General features: G+C 40.4%; 1 pseudogene; it reads left to right on the top strand.

The window, feature by feature from the left end:
• The first annotated feature begins 14289 nt into the window (after nt 1-14289).
• LOC100339646 (inorganic pyrophosphatase 2, mitochondrial pseudogene) lies at nt 14290-15055 on the top strand (annotated as a pseudogene).
• Nucleotides 15056-22675: the final 7620 nt, after the last annotated feature.

Genomic DNA, 22675 nt, shown 5'->3' with positions numbered 1-22675 from the left:
ACTCCATCTTCAAGCCAACAATAAATAGCAGGAGGGCCTTTTGTGCTTTCTATCTCTCTGATTTCAAGTTCTACCACCATCTTCTGATTCTCCAACTGGAGAACATTCTCTGCTTTTAAGGGCTCACGTGATTAAGCTGGGCCCACCTGGACAATACAGGATACTCTGTCTTAAGGTGTTTAACCTATTACTTTAGTAAAGTCCCCTTGCCATGTACATTCTCATAGGTTCTTTTTTTTTTTTTTTAAAGATTTTTTATTTATTTGAGAAGTAGAGTTACAGACAGTGAGAGACAGAGAAAGAGACAGAGAGACAGAGAGACAGAGAGAAAGGTCTTCCATCCGCTGGTTCACTCCCCAGAAGGCTGCAACAGCCGGAGCTGTGCTGATCCAAAGCCAGGAGCCAGGTGCTTCTTCCTGGTCTCTCATGCAGGTGCTTGGGCCCAAGCACTTCAGCCATCTTCTACTACTTTCCCAGGCCACACCAGAGAGCTGGATGGGAAGAGGGGCAGCCTGGACTAGAACCAGTGCCCATATGGGATGGCAGGCACCACAGGTGGAGGATTAACCTACTGCGCCATGGCGCTGGCCCCATTTCATAGGTTCTAATGTGGAAGTATTTGGTGGGGGCCATTCTACCTACCATAGAGATCAATAGGAAAGTGTCACATGCCAAAAAGAAGGATGGTGAAAGAACCATCTAATTAGAACTACTAGAAGTGTGGGTAGACTTTTAACTTCTGGAGATGAATTGGGGGTCATTTTTGATGATAGTAGTGTTGTGTTTTTTTTTTGTTTTGTTTTTTTTGACAGGCAGAGTGGACAGTGAGAGAGAGAGACAGAGAAAAAGGTCTTCCTTTGCCGTTGGTTCACCCTCCAATGGCCGCCACAATCCGACGGCAGGAGCCAGGTACTTATCCTGGTCTCCCATGGGGTGCAGGGCCCAAGTACTTGGGCCATCCTCCACTGCACTCCCTGACCACAGCAGAGAGCTGGACTGGAAGAGGGGCAACCGGGACAGAATCCAGCGCCCCGACCGGGATTAGAACCCAGTGTGCCGGCGCCGCAAGGCGGAGGGTTAGCCTAGTGAGCCGCGTCGCCGGCCGATAGTAGTGTATTTAGAGATCAAAGATGGGGGAGGCATTTGACCCAGATTTGAGTACATTCCATAATAGAGTTCCTGGATTCAATATATGGCTTTAGCTCCTGCTTTGGCTTCCTGTTAATGCTGACCATGGGACGCCATGGTGATGATTTAAGTAATTTGGTTCCTGCCACTCATGTAGGAGACTTAGAATGAGTTCCAGACTCCTGGCTTTGGCCCTGACCTGAGCCATTTTGGGCATCTGGGGGGGTGAACCAGTGGATTAGAACACTCTATTTCTCTCTCTGTCTCTGCCTCTCAAATACATAACAGCTTTTGAAAGGGGAGAGGGATTCAAAATGGGACAGAAGCAATGATGAGTAGTCAAATTTGAGATATGAAGAATTAAAAAGTACGTTAAAGCCAGGGAGGAGCGGACCTTCAATTAAGGTTCAACACTTAACTAAGAATATAGCCTACATCTTAGATAAAGATGTTAAATAAGGGGCCAGTGCTGTGGCGTAGTGGGTAAAGCCGCTGCCTGCAGTACCAGCATCCCATATGGGCACTGGTTCAAGTCCTGACTGCTCCACTTCTGATCCAGCTCTCTGCTTTGGCCTGGGAAAGCAGTAGAAGATGGCTCGAGTCCTTGGGCTCCTGCATACATGGGGGAGACCTCAGCCACTGCAGCTATCTGGGGAGTAAACCAGCGGATGGAAGCTCACTTGCTCTCTCTCGCTCTCTCTCTCTCTCTCTCTGCATCTGCCTCCCTGTAACTCTGCCTTTCTTTTTTATTTTTATTTTTTTATTTATTTTTTTGCCAGGCAGAGTTAGACAGTGAGAGAGAGATAGAGAGAAAGGTCTTCCTTCTGTTGGTTCACTCCCCTAATGGCCACTATGGCCGGCACGCTGCTCTGATCTGAAGCCAGGAGCTGGGTACTTCCTCCCGGTCTCCCATGCAGGTGCAGGGACCCAAGTTCTTGGGCCATCCTCCTCTGCCCTCCCGGGACACAGTAGAGAGCTGGACTTGAAGAGGAGCAACCAGGACTAGTACCCGGAACCCCAACCGGGACTAGAACCCCAGGGTGCCGGCACAGCAGGCGGAGGATTAGCCAAGTGACCACAGTGCCGGCCTGTAACTCTGCTTTCAAATAAATAAATAAATCTTAGAAAAGATATTAAATAAAAATAAACGGTAAAATTAAAAAATAAAAGAAACATTTCTCAACTGCTACAAATGCATTCAGAAGAAAGCACATTTTGTTCTTTTTTTTTTTTTTTTTGACAGGCAGAGTTAGAGAGAGAGACAGAGAGAAAGGTCTTCCTACGGCTGGTGTGCTGCACCTATCCAAAGCCAGGAGCCAGGTTCTTCCTCCTGGTCTCCCATGCGGGTGCAGGGCCCAAGCACTTGGACCATCCTCCACTGCCTTTCCTGGCCACAGAAGAGAGCTGGACTGCAAGAGGAGCAGCCGGGACAGAACCCGGCACCGCACCCAGGACTGGAACCTGGGGTGCTGGCGCTGCAGGCGGAGGATTAGCCTAGTGAGCTGTGGTGCCGGCCAAAAGCACAATTTTGAATGGCTGGCTAAATCTATGAGCAGAAAATACAAAGTTATTAGCATGATGTGGTTGTGGGACAGGTCTGAGAATGACAAAGTCAAAACTGCAAACGGTGACTTGAATGATTCCTACATGAAGACCTCACATCAAGGCTTTGTTACTTCCTGTGAAATGAGGGCTCTGAATTTATTGACATTCCTATTCAAGTGTCATTATAAATGCCTGCCTCTACTGCATGTGTGACTAGCTCTTGCAGTTTGTCCCTTTTCCTCCTTCATTCATAAAAATCAAGCATATTTTGATTTGAGGTCCAGCGATTTAAAAAAATACAAAAGATAAAATAAGGATAAGATCTCCTTTAGAGTCACAACTGAAAAAAGAGAATAAACAACAAGAACTATGTAAAACTCACATGAATGAATAAAACTTTAAAATACTATCACAGAACACAAAAAAGACTTGAACTAATGGAAACATATATTATGTTCGAGATAAAAAATTCAATATTATAAAGAAATCAATTGTTCTTATGCTAATTTAAAACTCAATGTTATGATACCAATAAAACTAACAACAATTTTCTCATCACTTTTTAAGCACTGGACCAACTGAATATAAAATTCATATGGAACAAATCAAAGAATATCCCAAAAGTACAAACTCTGAAAATTAAAAACAGAAAGGTGGGGCTAGCCCTTTGAGAGAGTAAATCATACTGTACTATTTCAGCCATTTGAACCATAATGGTAGCAGTTTTGTTAGTCAGTATTCTTGTCACTATAATAAATACCAGAGGCAGCCTAACTGTATAAAGGTAAACCACTTATTTTGGCTCATGATTTGGAGATTCACAGTCAATGAGCAGGTGCGCCCCAGTGGTCCAGCCTTTGGTGATGGAGTTCTTGCTGGTAGTCTCAAGGTGGTAGAGGATACCACACGGCAAGAAACAGGGGACATGTGTCCATTTATGTCTGTACGGTCTCATGAAGCCACCAGGATTCAATCATGAGGGCTTCAATCTAATGAACTAACCTCATCTAATCACTTCCCAAAGGCTCTGCCTCAACACACCATAAATGCGTTAAGTTTCTACTCAGAGTATCACTAGCTTAGGACTTTGGTGTTTAAATCCTTACATGAGTTCATAAGGCAAGTCATTTTTAAACCATCATACAGTCTAATGGAAATCAATTTCTATTGGAGATAGAAATCAATGGATTAGGATAGAAAATCCAGAAATAGGCAACAAACATGCCACGTGACACAGAAGCTCTCATGTTTATGTGTAAAATATGAATTACTCAATAAATAGTATTAGATTAATTTGTTGGCTACCTAGACAAAAGTATATATACCTCATGATGGTCTACAGGACAAGCTCCAAGTGGATTAAAAATGTAAATGTAAAAAGTGAAATTATAAAAGCACTAGAAGGATATTCTTTTATGATCTTAGAAAATGAGAAGCTATTAAAGTATATGTGATTAAGGGAAAAGTTCAACAGGAAGATGTAACTATTATAAACGTATATGCACCTAATTACAGGGCACCTGGCTATTTAAAAGAAATGTTAAGGGATCTAAAGGGAGACATAAACACCAATACAATAGTAATTGGGGGGGGGGGGTCTGGCGCCACAGCTCACTAGGCTAATCCTCCATCTTCAGCGCCGGCACCCCGGATTCTAGTCCCAGTTGGGGCACCGGATTCTGTCCCAGTTGCTCCTCTTCCATTCCAGAAGATAGAAAAAAATGGAAAAATTTTCCATGTTCATTGGTTGGAAGAATCAATATCATCAAAATGTCCATACTACCAAAAGTAATTCGCAGATTCAATGCAATACTAATCAAAATACCAAGGATATTCTTCTCAGATACAGAAAAAATGATGCTAAAATTCTTATATAAACACAAAAGACCCCAAATAGCTCAGCAATCTTATACAACAAAAACAAAGCTGGAGGCATCACAATGCCAGATTTCGAGACATACTACAGGGAAGTTATAATCAAATAGCTTGATACTAGTACAAAAAACAGATGGATAGACAAATGGAACAGAATAGAAATGCTAGAAATCAACCCACACATCTATAATCAAGTTATTTTTGACAAAGAAGTTAAAATAATCCCAGGAGCAAGGACAGTCTCTTCAACAAATGGTGTTAGGAAAATTAAAACTCCACCTGCAGAAGTATGAAGCAAGGCCCTTACTTTACACTTTACACAAAAATCCACTCAAAATAGATTAAAGACCTAAATCTCTGACCTGATACCATCAAATTATTAGAGAACGTTGGGGAAACCCTACGAGACATTGGTATAGGCAAAGAGTTCTTGGAAAAGACTCCAGAGGAACAGGCAATCAAAGCCAAAATTGACAAATGTGATTACGTCAAATTGGGAAGCTTCTGCACAAAAGAAACACTCAGGTGGCCGGCGCTGTGGCGCAGCGGCCTAATGCTCTGGCCTGAAGCGCCGGTATCCCATATGGGCACCAGTTTGAGACCCAGCTGCTCCACTTCCAATCCAGCTCTCTTCTATGGCCTGGGGAAGCAGAAAGAGATGGCCCAAGTCCTTGGGCCCCTGCACTCATGTGGGAGACCTGATAGAAGCTCCTGGCTCCTGGCTCTGGCTTTGGAGCCATTGCGTCCAATTGGGGAGTGAACCATCGGATGGAAGACCTCTCTCTCTCTCTCTCTGCCTCTCCTCTTTGTGTAACTCTTTCAAATAAATAAATAAATCTTTTAAAAAAAGAAAAATAGGAAACTGAAAAGGCCATTGACGGAGAAATAATTTACAAAGTATGCAACTGATACAGGATTAATAACCCAATTGTATAAAGAGATCAAGAAACTCAACAACAACAAATAACCCAGATAAGACATGGGCAAATGAGTTAACCAGAGATTTTACAGACACATGAAAAAATGCTCAGGATTATTCATTGTCAGGGAAATGCAATCAAAATCACAATAAAGTTCCATCTCACCCCCATTAGAATGGCTTTCATACAGAAATCAATAAACAACAAATGTTGGTGAGGATGTTGGCAACAAGGTACCCTAATCCATTGTTGATGGGGATGTGAACTGGTTCAGCCACTGTGTAAGACAGTATGGAAATATGTCAGAAATCTGAATACAGACCTACCATATGACCCAGCCATCCCATCCTGGGAATTTACCCAAGGGAAATAAAATCAGCATATGAAAGAGTTATCTGTGCCCCTATGTTCACTGCAGCTCAATTCACAATAGCTAAGATATGGAATCAACCCAAATGTTCATCAACTGAAGACTGGATAAAGAAATTGTGGAATGTATTTACCATGGAATATTACACAGCAGTAAAAAAAGATATCCTGTCATTTACAACAAAATGGATGAATCTGTAAAACACCATACTTAGTGAAATAAGCCAGTCTTAAAAGGACAAATACTGCCAGCGCCGCAGCTCAATAGGCTAATCCTCCGCCTTGCGGCGCCGGCACACCGGGTTCTAGGCCCGTTCGGGGCGCCAGATTCTGTCCCGGTTGCTCCTTTTCCAGGCCAGCTCTCTGCTGTGGCCTGGGAATGCAGTGGAGGACAGCCCAAGTGCTTGCGCCCTACACCCCATGGGAGACCAGGAGAAGCACCTGGCTCCTGCCTTTGGATTAGCACGGTGCGCTGGCTGCAGCGCGCCAGCCACGGTGGCCATTGGAGGGTGAACCAACGGTAAAGGAAGACCTTTTTCTCTGTCTCTCTCTCTCACTGTCCACTCTGCCTGTCAAAAAAAAAAAAAAAAAAAAAGGACAAATACCATATGTTCTCCCTGAAGTGTGACAACTAATAGAACACCTAAAAGGTAGTCTATAAAAGTGAAATTAACACTTTGAGAGGCAATGAATTTAATAGCCCTTGTCTCAAATGTTGAGGAACAGTTTTTTTTTCACACAGCTTGTTGAACTCTTAGTATAGAGTTAATGCCTGTATATAAAGCTAATTGAAAAATAGATTTTAGTAAAAAAGAATGGGAATAGTAGAGGGAGGAGGAAGAGGGGTGGGAGTGTGGATGGGAGGGTGATTATGATGTGAAGAATCACTATATTCCTAAAGTTATATTTATGAGAAGCGTGACTTTTGTATTCCTTAAATAAAATGTTTTTGGGGATTAAAAAAGTATTATAATTTTAAAAAAAGACATTCTTTACATATTCATATGAAAGAATGCTAAGATATGTTATGTGATGAAAAAAGGAAAGTATAAAATATTATTTTAATGATACTTTTGTGGTATATTTATATCTGTTTATATATGAATGAAGAAAGTGTGGAAATGTGCATAAAAAGCTGGTGGTAAGGGAAGATACCTGGTGCAGCAGGTGAGATACTTGTAGAAATGCCAACGTCCTATATTTTAGTGTCTGGGTTCAAGTATAAGCTCCACTTCCAATTCTAGCTTCCTTGTAACATACATACTGGGTGGCTGCGGTGACTGCTTAAGTTCCTCCTTTCTTATTCTTCTTCTTTTTTTTTTTTAAGATTTATTTATTTGGAAGTCTGAGTTTTAGAGAGAGAGAGAGAAAGAGAGAGAGAGAGAGAGAGAGAGAGAGAGAGAGAGATCTTCCAAATGGCTCCAACGGCCAGGGCTGGGTCATGCTGAAGCCAGAGCCAGAAGCTTCTTCTGGGTCTGCTTTGTGGGTGGCAGGGGCCCAAATACTTGGGCCATCCACTTCTGCCTTCCTAGGCATATTAGCAATGAGCTGGATCAGAAATGGAACAGCCGGGACTTGAACTGATGCCCAAATTGGATGCTGGTGATGCAGGCAGCGGCTTTACCTGCTACTCAACAATACTGCTCCCAGATGGCTGAAGTTCTTGGGTTCTTATCACCTATGGCAGAGACGTGAATTGAGTTGTGAGCTTCTTGCTTTGGGCTGGCGCAGCCCCAGCTATTGAGAGCACTTGGGAAATGAACCAACTGGGTGGAAGATTTCTGTTTCTGTCTCAATAAATATTTTATAAAAGCCAGTAATAGTATGTCTCTGCTTAGAAATTGGAAAAGCTGGCAGAGGTGGCCACAGATGAGAGTAATATTTATCTCTGCGTTTTGTATATGATTTTTGTATTGCTGAGTCAAAAATTTAAATTAGGGGGCTGGTGCTGTGGAGCAGCGGGTTAACGCCCTGGCCTGAAGCTCTGGAATCCCATATTGGCGCTGGTTCAAGTCCCAGCTGCTCCACTTTCCATCCAGCTCTCTGCTATGGCCTGGGAAAGCAGTAGAAGATGACCCAAGTGCTTGGGCCCCTACACCTGCGTGGGAGACCTGGAAGAAGCTCCTGGCTCCTGGCTCCTGGCTTCGGATCAGCACAACTCTGGCCATTGCAACCATCTGGGGAGTGAACCAGCAGATAGAAGACCTTTCTCTCGCCCTTCCCCACCCCCACCTCTCCTCTCTATGTGTAACTCAGACTTTCAAATAAATAAATAAATATTTAAAAAATTTTAAATTAAAAAGAGATGTAGTAATACCTCACCTTTTCTAGACAGCCCTAATTCATACTATTCTTGTGTTATTAAGTCATCGTAGTTTGCATATGCCAACACAAAATGCTTTCGAGGTCTCAGAATTCTGTGACATCAACTTAAATGTGATGGGCACAGGATGTGGTTCCACAAGATGCCAGACACAAAGGGGTTAAACAGTACTTATCTTGAAGAGGGCTCAGTCCTTTTGGGGTTTGGCCTTCAATGGCTCTATTAGCTGCTTCTGAGTGTTCACCCTCTTGTTGCCCTCTGAATTTTTTCACTGGGCTACTAAAATAAAAACCCTAAAATCTAGTGAGACAGACTCTTGGCTTTGGGGGCCAGCAACTGAGTAAGCCACTCCATGGCTGGGATACAGAGTTAGCAAAGACAAAGGGCTCATGCCTCAGTGTTGGTCAGGACTCTGAATTTCTCTCCCTCTTTCCTTGGTCTCCAACTTTAGTGCATGTGCTGCTGAAGCAAGCACTCCTTGGGCTCAGTGAATCTAGCCCGGAACCTATTGCTCCCCCAGAGCCCCGTGAGCGCCAACATCGTACAGATTTGAAAGAGTGAAGCAGGGAGGAAACTGGTAAAGAGTGAGAATCTCATCATTTGCAGATGCAATATTACAAGGGTACTGTTTTTGCTTAATGAGATATTTGAGATAAATCACCTTTATTTAAAACTATTTTTATACACATTGTATTTAGGTGTGTCTTTCTTTAAAAAGTTAAATTTTGAGGGGGCGAAGGGAGGTCACATTTTGGATCCTTTCAAACGTGTCCTGAAGAGCAAAGGTGGTACAAAGAGAGGGCAAATGACACAAGGGAGCAGGCAAGTCCCGAATGAAAGGAATTCCATTATAATTAAACAAGGGTCCATGGAAGCACCTCAGTGAAGCTAGAATTACTGATGCCTGGTGATGTTTTCATCTTTTTTTTTCTACTGGTTGAGAGGCATAAAAAGCAGCAGTTAAATAAGGCCAGTAACTTGAGAAACCAAATGCAGCGTTTTTTCTTTATAATTTTTAAGCATAAAGAAGCTCGCTGAAATCGAGATTACGAGATAAATGGTCTGAGAGGAACAAAGGCTGCAGTGATTTTGATAGCTGACCATGGTGGATAAGATTTTAATTCCTAAAGAGAGCCTAGAAAAACTGAGGGCAAAAAAAAAAAAAAAAAAAAAAAAAAAAAATCGTATTGAAAGAGACTCACTCAAGCTTTGAAACCCAAGGTTAAAACAAACAAGGAACATTATGAGTGAGAGATGAGTTAGAAAAATTTCTAAGAAGACCTGGCATTTTTGCTAAGTTTTTCTTTACGTCTGTGCATCTCGTTTAAAGGGAATATTTGCTTGCATTTCTGCTTTCTTGTATAGTGAAGAACTCTGCTTTAAAGAAAGCCTGAGTTGAAAAATTGTTCAACTCTGTGACTGGCTTAGGCATGCCTGTGGGAAGGGTAGCTATTCCGACCTTGAAGCTGTAACTTTGATACCACTAAGAAGCAGGCACCAGCATCTGTCCCTGAACACAGAATTCAAACAGTGGGCAGAGTAATGAGGAGGAATTTGGAGGTCAGTGAAGTGCTAGTGGGAGCACACAAGTCTACAAAATAACCTTGGTAAATATCCTATCTTTTTATATGTGTTACTTAGAGGACAATTCACCCTTTAGGCGGAAGCCGCTTTTAAAGCAAGAATTAGATCCTGGGTCTTCAGAGCTTAAGAAACAAGAAAAGCCAATAAAACTTAGAGATGATTGTGGAAACATATTTAAGGTTTGCAAGTGCAACTTAAAAGCCAGTGACTTTTATCTCTGTTGTTAATTTAACACACTCATTTTAAAAAGTTTTAAACAACAGTGGATATCATTTTTCAAATATTATCTTCTACATAATCCAAATATACAGAAATAAAGAAAAATAGAAGTCAGTTTTAACCTGTCTTATAAGTTGACATTTTGGTTTTTTTTTGCTTATTTATAAAATCTTAGAAAAAAGAATAGTTGACAAATTTAGAATTTAAAATCGAGTTATCATTATCATAGATGTTATGATAGTTTGTAGTCTCTTGTTAGCGTCAACCCTCAGCTAGTTTTCATATTGTGTTTTCTTTTCAGAATAGGCAGAAAATCTTAACTGATTAAGTAGAAGCAAATTGCCTCTTTTCTAAATCACTCATCTGAATACTGGGCAATTAAGCTGATCCTGAAACATCAGAGGTATAGAAGACTGTTTTCCTGTATCTATTCATTAATATTTCTAACTGCTGTCCACACAATTGAGTAACTGTTTATATTTCAGAGAAGCTGATAAAAAGATTTAATTAATTTGGAGGTGAGATGGTTTAAAACTTCATCTTGTAACATAATATTCTGCATGGTGTTCATTATTTTGAAAATCTGTTGTATACTTCAATGCTGTCTATCAGAGAGACATACAAAGTTTCAAAATAGTAAAATGGGTTTTGTTTGGCCTGTTAAGCCCAAAATCTGGATTCATTGCAAAGGATGGTCTGACTGCAACCTGAATAGCTTAGTGACTCTCATTCACATTGTAAAAAACATTGGCAAGAAATGAAAGCTGTTGAAAGCATCCAGTGTAATGTGACAGACATCAGCAGTTCTGAATAATCTATGCAAAGATATATGCAAAGCCATGCACATTTTAAAAAATTAATATTACACTCTTTTTTTTTTGACAGGCAAAAGATCCAGTGATATGGAGAGAGATGTCAAGTAAATATAATTTTTGGAATTTGTACCTAAAAATTTCCTCTGACAGCACAAGACAGGCATTAGTTTTCTTGAACAGTTTAAAAGTTAGGACTCACCACTTTGGAACAAGCTGGGCTGTGTGCCTGTTTCAGTTTAAATTATATATAAAACTATATGAAGTAATGCTTAAATTACACAACTATGGGGCTCCTGAAGCCCATTCTGAATTATCTTTTAAGACATCTCAATATTGGAGTCAGAGTTTGGGGATTTAGGGTTGGAAACAATTAGTAGAAGCCTAAAATCCTGAGCTTTCATGTTGGTATATAAATCCCCTAAATCTCTTAATCACTCCTAGAGCACGCTTTCATCTAATTTTCCCAAGAGAGCGTTATCAAAGCACTTCTTGGAGTTGAACTAGGGCAAGTTAGGGCTCTTTGGAGGGTAGGTTTCATAGACTACTAATAAATCATTATGTATCCCAAGCTTATTTAATACCATAATTGTGTTCAATTCCTTTCTTCAGAATGTTGTGCTACGACATTATGTCTTCATATTTGTTATCACAAAGGCTAGATTTGCTCTCTAAAAAATGTGAAGTTAAAAATTCTGTAAATAAATAGTAGAGAACATTATATAAGAATGTCTCAGCAGATTTTACTGCTTTAGGTTTAGCTAATTTTACCTTTTGTCTGTGTCTACTAAAGGCATTTTATTTGAGATGTCATGAGCTGTCATAACTACTGATGAAGATGTAATACATTAACTTATCTAGGTAGGCTGATAATCCAGTGTTAGAAGCATAACTGCTTTAACACACATATCCATTATGATTGAGGAGTGAACTACAAGGGTCTATCACTACAGCTTGATTATAACTTTCACTTTCTGTGTCAATTTCATAAAATAGTGTACATCAAGAATATATATCTTTGGGGGCCAGCACTGTGGCTTAATGAGTTAAGTCTCTACCTGCAGCAGTGGCATCCCATATGGACACCAGTTCGAGTCCTGGCTGCTGCACTTCTGATCCAGCTCCCTGCTAATGCACTTGGGAAAGCAGTGGAAGACGGCTCAAGTACTTGGGCCCCTGCACAAACATGGGAAACATGGGAAACCTGGCTCCTGGCTTCGGATTGGCCCAGCTCCAGCCCAGAGGATAGATCTGTCCCTCCCCCTCTCTCTGTAACTTTGCCTTTCAAATAAATAAATCTTTAAAAATATATCATCTTCATATCTCAATTTTTTTCCCTCCTGTTATTCTACATTGGAAGAGTAATGACCTCTAGTTAACAAGGACTTTCTGTATGCATGCAACATAAAACTAATCTGATTCTTCAAAGGCATTCATACTAATGATCTTACCCACGCTTGAGTCTTGAGCTTTAATCACATTTCCCAGTTATGATCATCTTTCAAGTACTGAGAGCTTATGTCACAACTCTGACCTCCCCTAATTTTATAGATCTGTTGAAGGAACGCTACACACATTTGCAACCCATCTTCTTTCTCTATTAGCCTCATTTTGGTCTATGAGAGGGTGAAAGGAAAATAAGTTCTTTTTTTTTTTTTTTAAATTACTTGATTGTGATAAGAATGCTTAGTATAAAGTAGACCCTTTCAATACACTTTTAAGTGTACAAAACTGTCCATGGTAGGGACAGTGTTGTATTCTCTTTGTTTCTGTCTTCTAGAAGCCAACAGAGGCTGCTGAAGGGACGTGGCACTGTCACTGGAGAGGGTGAAAGGGACTTCAGTGGGAGGCAGCTCATTGGACTCACCTGCTGAGATGCTGGGATGGTGATCTGCTGTGCTCAGTTTCAGTAAACCAGAGGGTTTTCCGGACTGCTAGATTCTCTCAGCTAAGTGTAGGCTTCCTGTTCAGAAATATTTTAGCTAGATAGACAAGTTTTGAGATATCTATTAAGTTCATTTACACACCCAGATATGGGAGACAATTATGTTAGCAGGTAAAATGCTATTTTTCAAAAAAGCAATAAAAACCTTCTACCACAGAGCTAATTCTTACTAGTGTTATCCTAGTAAGGGATTAGAAGATGGTCTATTCATCCAAGTAGGAAAAACCTAAACCATCGTTTCTTTTTGATTTTGGAATATATTTACACACACATACTTGACATTTTTGATCCAGAATTTCACTTGTTCAAAGATGTAAAAAAGTACATGAAGCAAGTTAAGTACTTACAATATTGAAACTATGATTACCTAACTCAGTAGATGACAAGTTTATCTCTGTTTCCTGTTATATCTTTGTTGACCAGTTCTTCCAGTTATAATACAGTGTCACAGAGGCTGAAACAAAGCAGCAGCCTTGAAAGACTTGCATTCTTTTTTCCATTTACTAAATCACCATATTATCTATCAAGTAGGAAAAATGAAATACTCTGCCATATACTCTAGCTTTCAGGAAAAAAAAAACCTTTTAAATACACACAGGAAGCCCTCAAATTAGCTGAGCAGGTGAAGAGTTAAAATTGTATATGTGCAGGTGTAAAAAGTTAAGCTTAAGCTTACAAGTTTAAACCTTCCTGGTGCAGCTGTGAAAATAAGACAGAGTAAAGTAGCACCTTGACAGTAGGGACTCCATTTTGGAGCACTTGAGACTGCATTCTGAGAAAGCACCCCCCCCCCCCCGTGAGACTCTGGTCTGAAACTATGATCTCAAATAGTCAGACAATAGCAGTGCACTACATCACCCTTGGCAATGCACAAAAACCCCCTAGCATGATTGCTCAAGCTTAAAAGTAAAAAGGTTGCACCTGGGTTACCTGGGCTAATAATGAAGATGTGATTTGTCTATGTCTTAAAATCATAATTGCTGATTGTAAGATTTTAGCAACCGCTTAGCAACCGTGTATTCTCTCCCCCCTCCCGATTTTGTGGTTTTTGCCTTTATAAACCCTATGCTGTAGTTCCTCACTGCTCCTCTGTCCTTGTCAGAGGGCCCCAACATGTTGGATCAATAAATTTAACCCTTTGCTGGTTGCATGAGAGAAAAAGTCTCTTGGAGTCATTCCTTGGGCGGTGGGCTTTTTTTTAGACCCTAACACAGGTGATACTGTCAACACAATTTGAAGGCATGACTTAGCAAGGTTAATCAGACATTCCATCCAAAGGTAAGGTGTGTAGCCTGTACCTCTTCTATCTCATCTTTGACAAGTACTACAGAGGACTAATGATTTTTACCCATTTTATCTTCCTCATCTGACTTTATGCAACATACAAAATATGATTTGGGTAGTTCGAAGACCTACATGTGAAAATAAAATTTCTGAATTTGTTTTTTTTTTTTTTAGGAGCTAGGAGAATATTTTTAGAGTATGGAACCAGAAATGAACACATAATAAAAAAATTAATAAATTGGACTACATAAAATTAGAACTTGTGTTTGAGAAAAGACACTTTAAATGAAGTTAAAAGACAATAATACTGTCGCTGCCCGCCTGCCAGCAGGAGTGACAACAAGGAGCAGGACCCTGTGCACCATAGCCCTGTACCACATTGAAGAGTAGGGCCAGCACCATTCTGAGAATTACCGCCTCTCCTTCAAGAATGTAGCTGGTCATTACATTTCCCCTTTTAATGATATTCCTCTGAAAGGGGACTCTAGAGAAGGAAATGGCATTCCTACAAAGAGAGCACAACAGGATGAATATGCAAATTTGTTTAACATGGTTGTACAGGTACCTCTGTGGACAAATGCTAACGTGAGGATTCTCACCAAGGAGCCATTGGATCCCATTAAACAAGATGTAAAGCGTGTATGCTGTGTGGCAAATATCTTGCCTCACCAGGGTTATATATGGAATTCTGATGCTCTCTCTCAGACTTGGGAAGATCCCCATCAAACAGAGACAAGCACAAACTGCTGTGGAGATAATGATCCTATTGATGTTTGTGAAATAGGCTCAAAGGTTATTCATGTGAAGATTCTTGGAATTTTGGCTCTGATTGATGAGGGTGAAATGGCTTAGAAATTAATTGCTATCAACGTAAATGATCGAGAAGCCTCAAAGTTTGATGATATTGATGATGTTAAAAAGTTCAAATGTGGTTACCTGGAAGCCATTCTTTACTGGTTTAGATTTTATAAAGTACTAGATGAGAAAATCAGAAAACCAGTCTGTTTTTAATGGAGAACTCAGAAACAAGGCATATTTCTTTTTTTTCTAAAGATTTATTTATTTGAAAGTCAGAGTTTTCACAGAGAGAGAAGGAGAGGTATAGAAAGACAGAAAGGTCTTCCATCCACTGATTCTCTCCCAATTGGCTGCAATGGCTGGAGCTGCACCAATCTGTTTTTTTTTCTTTTTTTCTTTTTCTTTTTTTTCTTTCTTTCTTTCTCTTTTTTTTTTTTTACAGGCAGAGTTAGACAGTGAGAGAGAGAGAGAGAGACAGAGAGAAAGGTCTTCCATTTCCGTTGGTTCACCCCCCAATGGCTGCTACTGCTGGCGCGCTGCGCCGATCTGAAGGCAGGAGCCAGGTGCTTCCTTCTGGTCTCCCATGCGGGTGCAGGGCCCAAGCACTTGGACCATCCTCCATTGCCTTCCCGGACCACAGCAGAGAGCTGGACTGGAAGAGGAGCAACCGGGACAGAATCTGTTGCCCCAACCTGGACTAGAACCCGGGGTGCCGGTGCCACAGGCAGGCAGAGGATTAGCCTAGTGAGCCGCGGCGCTGGCCACCTGCACCAATCTGAAGCCAGGAGTTTTCTCCAGGTCTCCCACACAGGTGCAGGGGCCCAAGGACTTGGGCCATCTTCTACTGCTTTCCCAGGCCATAGCAGAGAGCTGGATTGGAAGTGGAGCGGCTGGGACACAAACCAGTGCCCATATGGGAAGCCAGCACTGCAGGCTGTTCCTTTACCCACTGCACCACAGCGCTCCTCCCCCACTGCAAAAAAAAAAAAAAAAAAAAAACTCTTAATATCTTGGAGGGAGCCAGGTGTTGTGGTGCAGTGAGTTAAACCCCACTTTGGACAGTTGTACCAATATCAGAATGCTGGTTAAAGCTCTAGCTACTCAGCTTTGAATCCAGCTCCCTGCTAATGCTACTGAAAAGCAGCCAATGATGGCTCAAGTACATGAGTCCCTGCCCAACCCTGTGAGAGATCCAGATGGAGTTCTGGACACCTGGCTTTGGCCTAACCATGCCCTGGCTGTTGCAGCCATTTGGAAAGTAAAGCAGCTGGATGGAAGATTCTCTTTTGCTATCTCTCCCTTCCTCTCTGTCACTCTGCCTTTCAAATGAAATAAATATATACATATATATTTATCATAATACAATACAATATATATATTTATCATAATACAAGGGAAGAAGACATTTGTAATATTTTAACAGAAAAAGCAATGCAATTCAGAACCTGTAACTAATTCCTGCAAATCACATCTGCAAAGCTCCTTTAAGGAACATAGTAACAGGTCTGGCATCTGGGATGGTAGATTTTTGTTTTCAGGGGGAGCACTATTCTGTCAATCACAGCTAATGATGTGGAGCATTTTCTCATGTTTATTTGCCATCCATCCATCCTCTCTGGTGATGTCTTTGCCACTGTCTAATTCGATTGTTTGTTTCTACTGATGAGTTACGTGAGTTCTTTATAGGCCTAGATGAAAAGGCCTTGACAGATGTGTGGTTTGCAAATATTTTCTGAGTCTATAGCTTGTCTTTTCATCTTCTTAAAGGGTATTCCAGAGAGCAATTTTAAACTGAATTTTGATACAGTCCAATCTATTGATTTATTTTCCTTTATGTATTGTGCTTTGCTTTGGCTGTCAATTCCAAGAAGTCTTTGCAGAGCTGTAAATCATGAAGATTTTATCCTATTTAAAAAAAAAAAAAACTTCAGTAGTTCTATGTTGTACATTGTGGGAATAAGAGAGGGAGGAGATGTACAATTTGTGACATGCTCAATTGGACTTGCCCCAAATGGTGGAGTTAGAATCATGCCAAGGGATCCCAATACAATCCCATCAAGGTGGCATGTACCAATGCCATCTCACTAGTCCAAGTGATCAATTTTAGTTCACAATTGATCACACTGATAGGTCTAAGAGTCAAAGGGATCACACAAACAAGTCTAGTGTCTGCTAATACTAGCTGATAGAATCAAAAAGGGAGAGAACGATCCATCATGGGAAGCAGGATACACAGCAGACTCATAGAATGGCAGATGTCCTAAATAGCACTCTGGCCTCAGAATCAGTCCTTAAAGCATTTGGATATGGCTGAAGAGCCCATGAGAGTATTTTAGGCATGGAAAGCCAAGACACCCAGGAAAAAAAAAAGCAAGACCTAAATGGAAGATCTCCATGAGTGAGATCCCAGTGGAAAGAACAGGGCCATCAAAGAAGGAGGTACCTTTCTCTGAAGGGAGGAGAGAACTTCCACTTTGACTATGAAAATAAATAAATAAATAAGAAAGAAAGAAAGAAAGAAAATTTAAAAACTTCAATAGTTTTATGTTGTACATTGTTTTATGTTGTACATAAAACATTGTTGATAAACCACCTTGATGTACTTTTTGTGTAAGGGATAAGGTCTAGATCATGGTTCATTAGCTAAAACTTTCATTTCTTTCCTGAGATTTTCTGTTATTACACCTGTTTCAAGTGTGTTCCTAATTGTTCAGAAACATTTTTATTATGCCTGATTTAAAATTCTCATCCATGCATTCTAGCGTCTCAGTCACCTTGGTATTGGCATATGTTGATTGCCCTCTGTTACACTTTAAATCTGTTCGGTTCTTGTTATGAGTGGTTTTCCATGGAAGCTATCATGTCATTGCTTAGGTATGAAGTCTGTAGTCATCTACCTGATCTCTCCACCTATCAGACTCTCCTTCAGCCTGTTTCATTTATAATACTGGGAGCTTTTTGATGTGCTTAGCAGGAGAAATATGGAAAAGTGTATCTATCCTACCTTTCCGTTTGTAAAGTTCTCTTCACATTACTTTTAACAGCATGTTGATTAACAGGCATGGCTATATCACAACTTTTGAACTTAAACATTCTTTTTATTTATTTTAAAAATATTTATTTATTATTTGAAAGGCATGGTTACACACAGATCATCTATCCACTGGTTCACTTCCCAAAAGGCAGCAATGGCCAAGACTGGGCCAGGTCAAAGCCAGGAGCCTGGAACACCACTCAAGTTTCTCATGTGGGTAGCAGGGGCCCAAGTACATGGGTCATATTCTGCTGCTTACCCAGGTGCATTAGCAGGGAGCTGGATCAGAAGCAGGGCAACTGGGACTTGCTTATATAGGATGAGTGGATCATATAGTTGCTATAAGGATGCTGATATCACAGAAAATGTCTTAGTCTGATGCACCACAATGCCAGTTCCAAGAAAAAGTTTTCACTATTAATTAGATTTTTAAATATACTTCTTTAACATGAACTCTAAAGCCCTGCATGACCTGGACCCCTTTGTCTACTCTGCCAGCAATAGCCCAATGCCTTTCTTTCTGATTTTGCTTCACTGCATTCATTGGTAAAGGGGCTTCATGACTAAAGCACAGGATGGCCGTGTCCACACTAACACATTTCTCTTTTAGAGAAGGCAAGAGTTGTATGAAGAGGGTACAGGGTATGAGCAAGTTGAAGTACTAGCTTCAGTGATGACCTTCACTGAGAATTCTTTCAAAACACTTTTCAAAGGTCATCTATTACGGGCAGGACAATTCTAAGAAGTCTGATGGGGCCGGCATCATGGCATAGCTGGTAAAGCTGCTGTCTATGATGCCCGCATCCCATATGGACATTGGTTCTGGTCCTGGATGTTCCACTTCTGATCCAGCTTATTGCTAATGCTCCTGGGAAAGCAGTGGAAGTTGGTCCAAGTCCTTGGGCCCCTGCACCCACATGGGAGACATAGAAGAAGCTTCTGGCTTCATTCTGGCCCAGCCCTGGCTGTTGTGGCCATTTGGGGAACGAACCACTGGATGGAAGATCTCTATCTCTTTCTTTCTCCCTCCCTCCCTTCCTCTTGCTTTCTCTGAGACTCTGCCTTTCAAACAAATAAAATAAATCTTAAAAAATGGTGACACTGGCCTTTTTCTTCCCTTTAATGAATGTCATAGCTCTGGTTGCCGGGAGAGATTTATCATCCTAGGTGGAATATTTTTTTCATTGTTAAGTAGCAAGGATTCATTAAAAGATTCCTTTACTCCAAGAAAGGCTAAATCTTGAGAACAATGGAGTAGGTAACACCAAATTGCATCAGTTAAAAAAAAAAAACACCTCCTTTAATATAAGCAATTGGTTAGACTTTATCTTCTTAAACAGACAACTTTGCTAGTGTTCCTAGCTAGAGATGTCTACTGGCTGTTGATCTTCTAGGGCCACAATAACAAACTCTCCACAGCAGGTGGTTTTAAACAACAGAAGTCCAACATCAAGGTGTCGGCACCATGGGCTTCTTCTGAAATTCTCTCCTTGGCTTGTAGATGGCCAACTTCTACTTATGTTCATATGGTCATTTTCAGTGTATGCCAGGCTCCTAACTGCCTCTTATTCAAGGACCAGTCATAGATTAAGGCCCACTCTACTGACCTCATTTAACTTGATTACCTCTTTAGAGATCCTGTTTGCCAAAACAGTCCCATTCTGAGACACTGGGCATTAAAAATCTAACCTATGGATTTCAGGCAGGCAAACTTCAGCCCATAACACCTTTCAATCCTCTTTCTGATAATTTGCTTGGTCACTGGAATAAAGCATCCATAGCACCTGTGTTCTGGTGGATGTGACTTCTCGCCCTTCTACTGGAATATAGACAGTGCCTAAAAATGTTTCAGCCTTTAATTCTTCATGATCTCAGTGCAATAATTCTGTACACAGGAGCCATGTAGATTAGAGTGATTATTTTAGAGCATAAACATATTCAGTAGACATTGTGTTTTTGTTATAATTGCTTCACTGAAATATAATTCCTCTATCATGTAAAATTTACCATTTAAAGTATATATTCCGGTGATTTTCAGTATTCTCCTGTTGTGTCACTGCTAATCTAATTTCCAAATGTTTTCATTATCTACTATCCCAAACTATATTCATTAACACGTTACTTCTTTTCCCCTGCCACCAACTCTAGTCATCACTAATCTCCTTTCTGTCTCTGTTGATTTTCCTATTCTGGAAATTTTATATAAATGGAATCATGCAATATTTATCCTTTTGTGACTGGCTTCTTTCACTTAGCATCATGTTTTCAAGGTTCATTTGTATTATAGCATGGATCACTACTTCATTCTTTTTTATTGCCAAATACGATTCTATTATATGGATAGATGACATTTTGTTTGGATATATCACTTTTGTTTATCCATTCATGAGATGTAGGATATTTGCATTGTTTCTACTACTGGGCTGTTATAAATAATTCTGCTATAAATATTTATGCACTTTTTTTGTGTAGACATATGTTTTTCATTAGCTTGAGTATACAACAAGGGTTGAATTACAGGTTTTAAGGTAACTCCATGATTAACATTTTGAGGAACTGCAGAGCTGTTTTTTAAAGCAACTACACCATTTTACAATCCTTCCAGCAAACTATGAGGGTTCCAACATTTCCACATTCTTGTCAACACTCATTATAGCCCATCTTTTATATTTTAGACATACTATGTGTCTGAGAGCATACATTGTATGATTTCTATTTTAAAATTGCTACAGTATGTTCGATGGCAAAAAATGTAGTCCATCCAGGAGAATGCTCCATGTGAGTGTGAAAAAAATACATATTCTGTTGTTGCATGAAGCAGCCTATAGATGTCAATTATATCCAATTGATGGATGACGTTTTTGAGTTCTACTACATCGTTACTAAATTTCTGTCTGCTGGGTCTGTCCATATATGACTGAGGGGTATTGAAATTTCCAACTATAAAAGTGGATTCATTGAGTTCTTCTTGCAGTTGTATCAGTTTTTATCTCACATATTTTGATGCTTTGTTGTTAGGCACATATGCATTATGGATTGTTATGTCTTTCTTGCAGAACTGGTCTCTCCTACTATGTAATGACTTTTTATGCCTGATAACTTTCCTTTCTTTTGAAGTCTGCTCTTTCCAAAATTAGTTTGTTACTTTGAGTGTTACCATGGCACATACACTACCTATGTTTGTAGAAATATAATCCATGATATTCACACAAAAAAGAAATTGCCTGGGAGTGGGTATCAGTAAACACAGTGCTTGGGAGGCACTCATTCCATACTAGAGTGCCTGGGCTTGAGCCCTAGTTCATGCTTGATTGTAGCTCCCTGCTAATGCAGGGAGATAGCAGGGGATGGCTCAAGTAATTGAGTTCCTGCCACTCACATGGGAGACTTAGATTAAATTCCTGGCTTCTGGCTTCAGCCTGACCCAATCCCTGCTATTGTGGGCATTTGGGGTCAGTCAGCAGACGGGATATCTGTCTGTCTGTCTCTTTCTCTGACTTTTAAAAAAGTGCTAGCAAAACAAATCTACTAAAATGTAAAAATATACACAGTGACCAAATGAGATAATCTCAGGAGTGCAAGACTAACCCTGGAAAATCAACTAATACATTATATTAATGGAATGAAAAAAGAAATGACTCAATGAAGCATTCCTCAGAACATGTCCCTATTGTTCAGTGCTGCACAATTGTTCCTAATTCCTCCCTCCTGTCCTTGTATCGCTGCTTTCATCTCACACATAAGCTACAATCACTGAATGCTCTGTTGCTATAATTATTTTGAAGAAACTGTTATCAGATATATCAATTAAGTGCCAGAAAAACATAAGGGCTTTATTTTAGCTTGACTTAAGTCTCCTCTTTGTTCTTCCTTTCTCTCTGGAAATCTACATTTTTTTTTTTTTTTTTTTTTTCTGACAGGGAGAGTTAGACAGTGAGAGAGACAGACAGAGAAAGAGGTCTTCCTTCTCCGGTGGTTCACCCTCACAAATGGCTGCTACGGCCGGCGTGCTGCGCCGATCCGAAGGCAGGAGCCAGGTGCTTCGTCCTGGTCTCCCATATGGGTGCAGGGCCCAAGCACCTGGGCCATCCTCCACTGCCTTCCCGGGCCACAGCAGAGAGCTGGACTGGAAGAGGAGCAACCGGGACAGAATCTGGCGCCCCAACTGGGACTAGAACCCAGGGTGCCGGCACCACAGGCAGAGGATTAGCCTGGTGAGCCTGGAGATCTACATTTCTGACTTCTACATTTTCCTTTGTTCAGAAGAACTTCCTTTAACATTTCTTGCAAGGTAAGTCTGCTGGCAATAAATTATCTCAGTTTACGCTTATCCTAGGAAGTGTTTCTCCTTCACTCTTTTTTTTTTTTTTTTTTTTGACAGGCAGAGTGGACAGTAAGAGAGAGAGACAGAGAGAAAGGTCTTCCTTTTGCCATTGGTTCACCCCCTCCTTCACTCTTAAAGGATAATTCACAGGGTACAGAATTCTAGGTTGATGGATTATTTTCTCTCAACACTTAACCTTCTACTCCATTCTCTTTTTTCTTGTATGGGTTTTGAGGAAAAGTTGGATGTAATTTCTGTCTATAAATAAGGTATTTTCCCTTTGCCTTATTTCAAAATAGATTCGTTCACTTTTGATATTTATAGATTAAATATGCCTAAATATGGTGGTTTGTTGTTGTTGTTGTTTTTCCCATTTACCTTTTTTGATGTTCTGTTAGCTTCCTAAATCTGTGACTTGGTAACTGACATTGACCCCGGGGGAAATTCTTGGTCAATATTGGTTCAAATATTTCTTCTGTTCCTTTCTCTTTCTTCCTTCTAGTATTCCCTTTATG

This window comes from Oryctolagus cuniculus, chromosome 10 (genome assembly GCF_964237555.1).
Source record: "Oryctolagus cuniculus chromosome 10, mOryCun1.1, whole genome shotgun sequence".
In the NCBI taxonomy this organism is placed as follows: domain Eukaryota; kingdom Metazoa; phylum Chordata; class Mammalia; order Lagomorpha; family Leporidae; genus Oryctolagus; species Oryctolagus cuniculus.
Note: the sequence above shows the minus strand (reverse complement) of the source record. Positions and strands in the feature narration are given on the sequence as shown.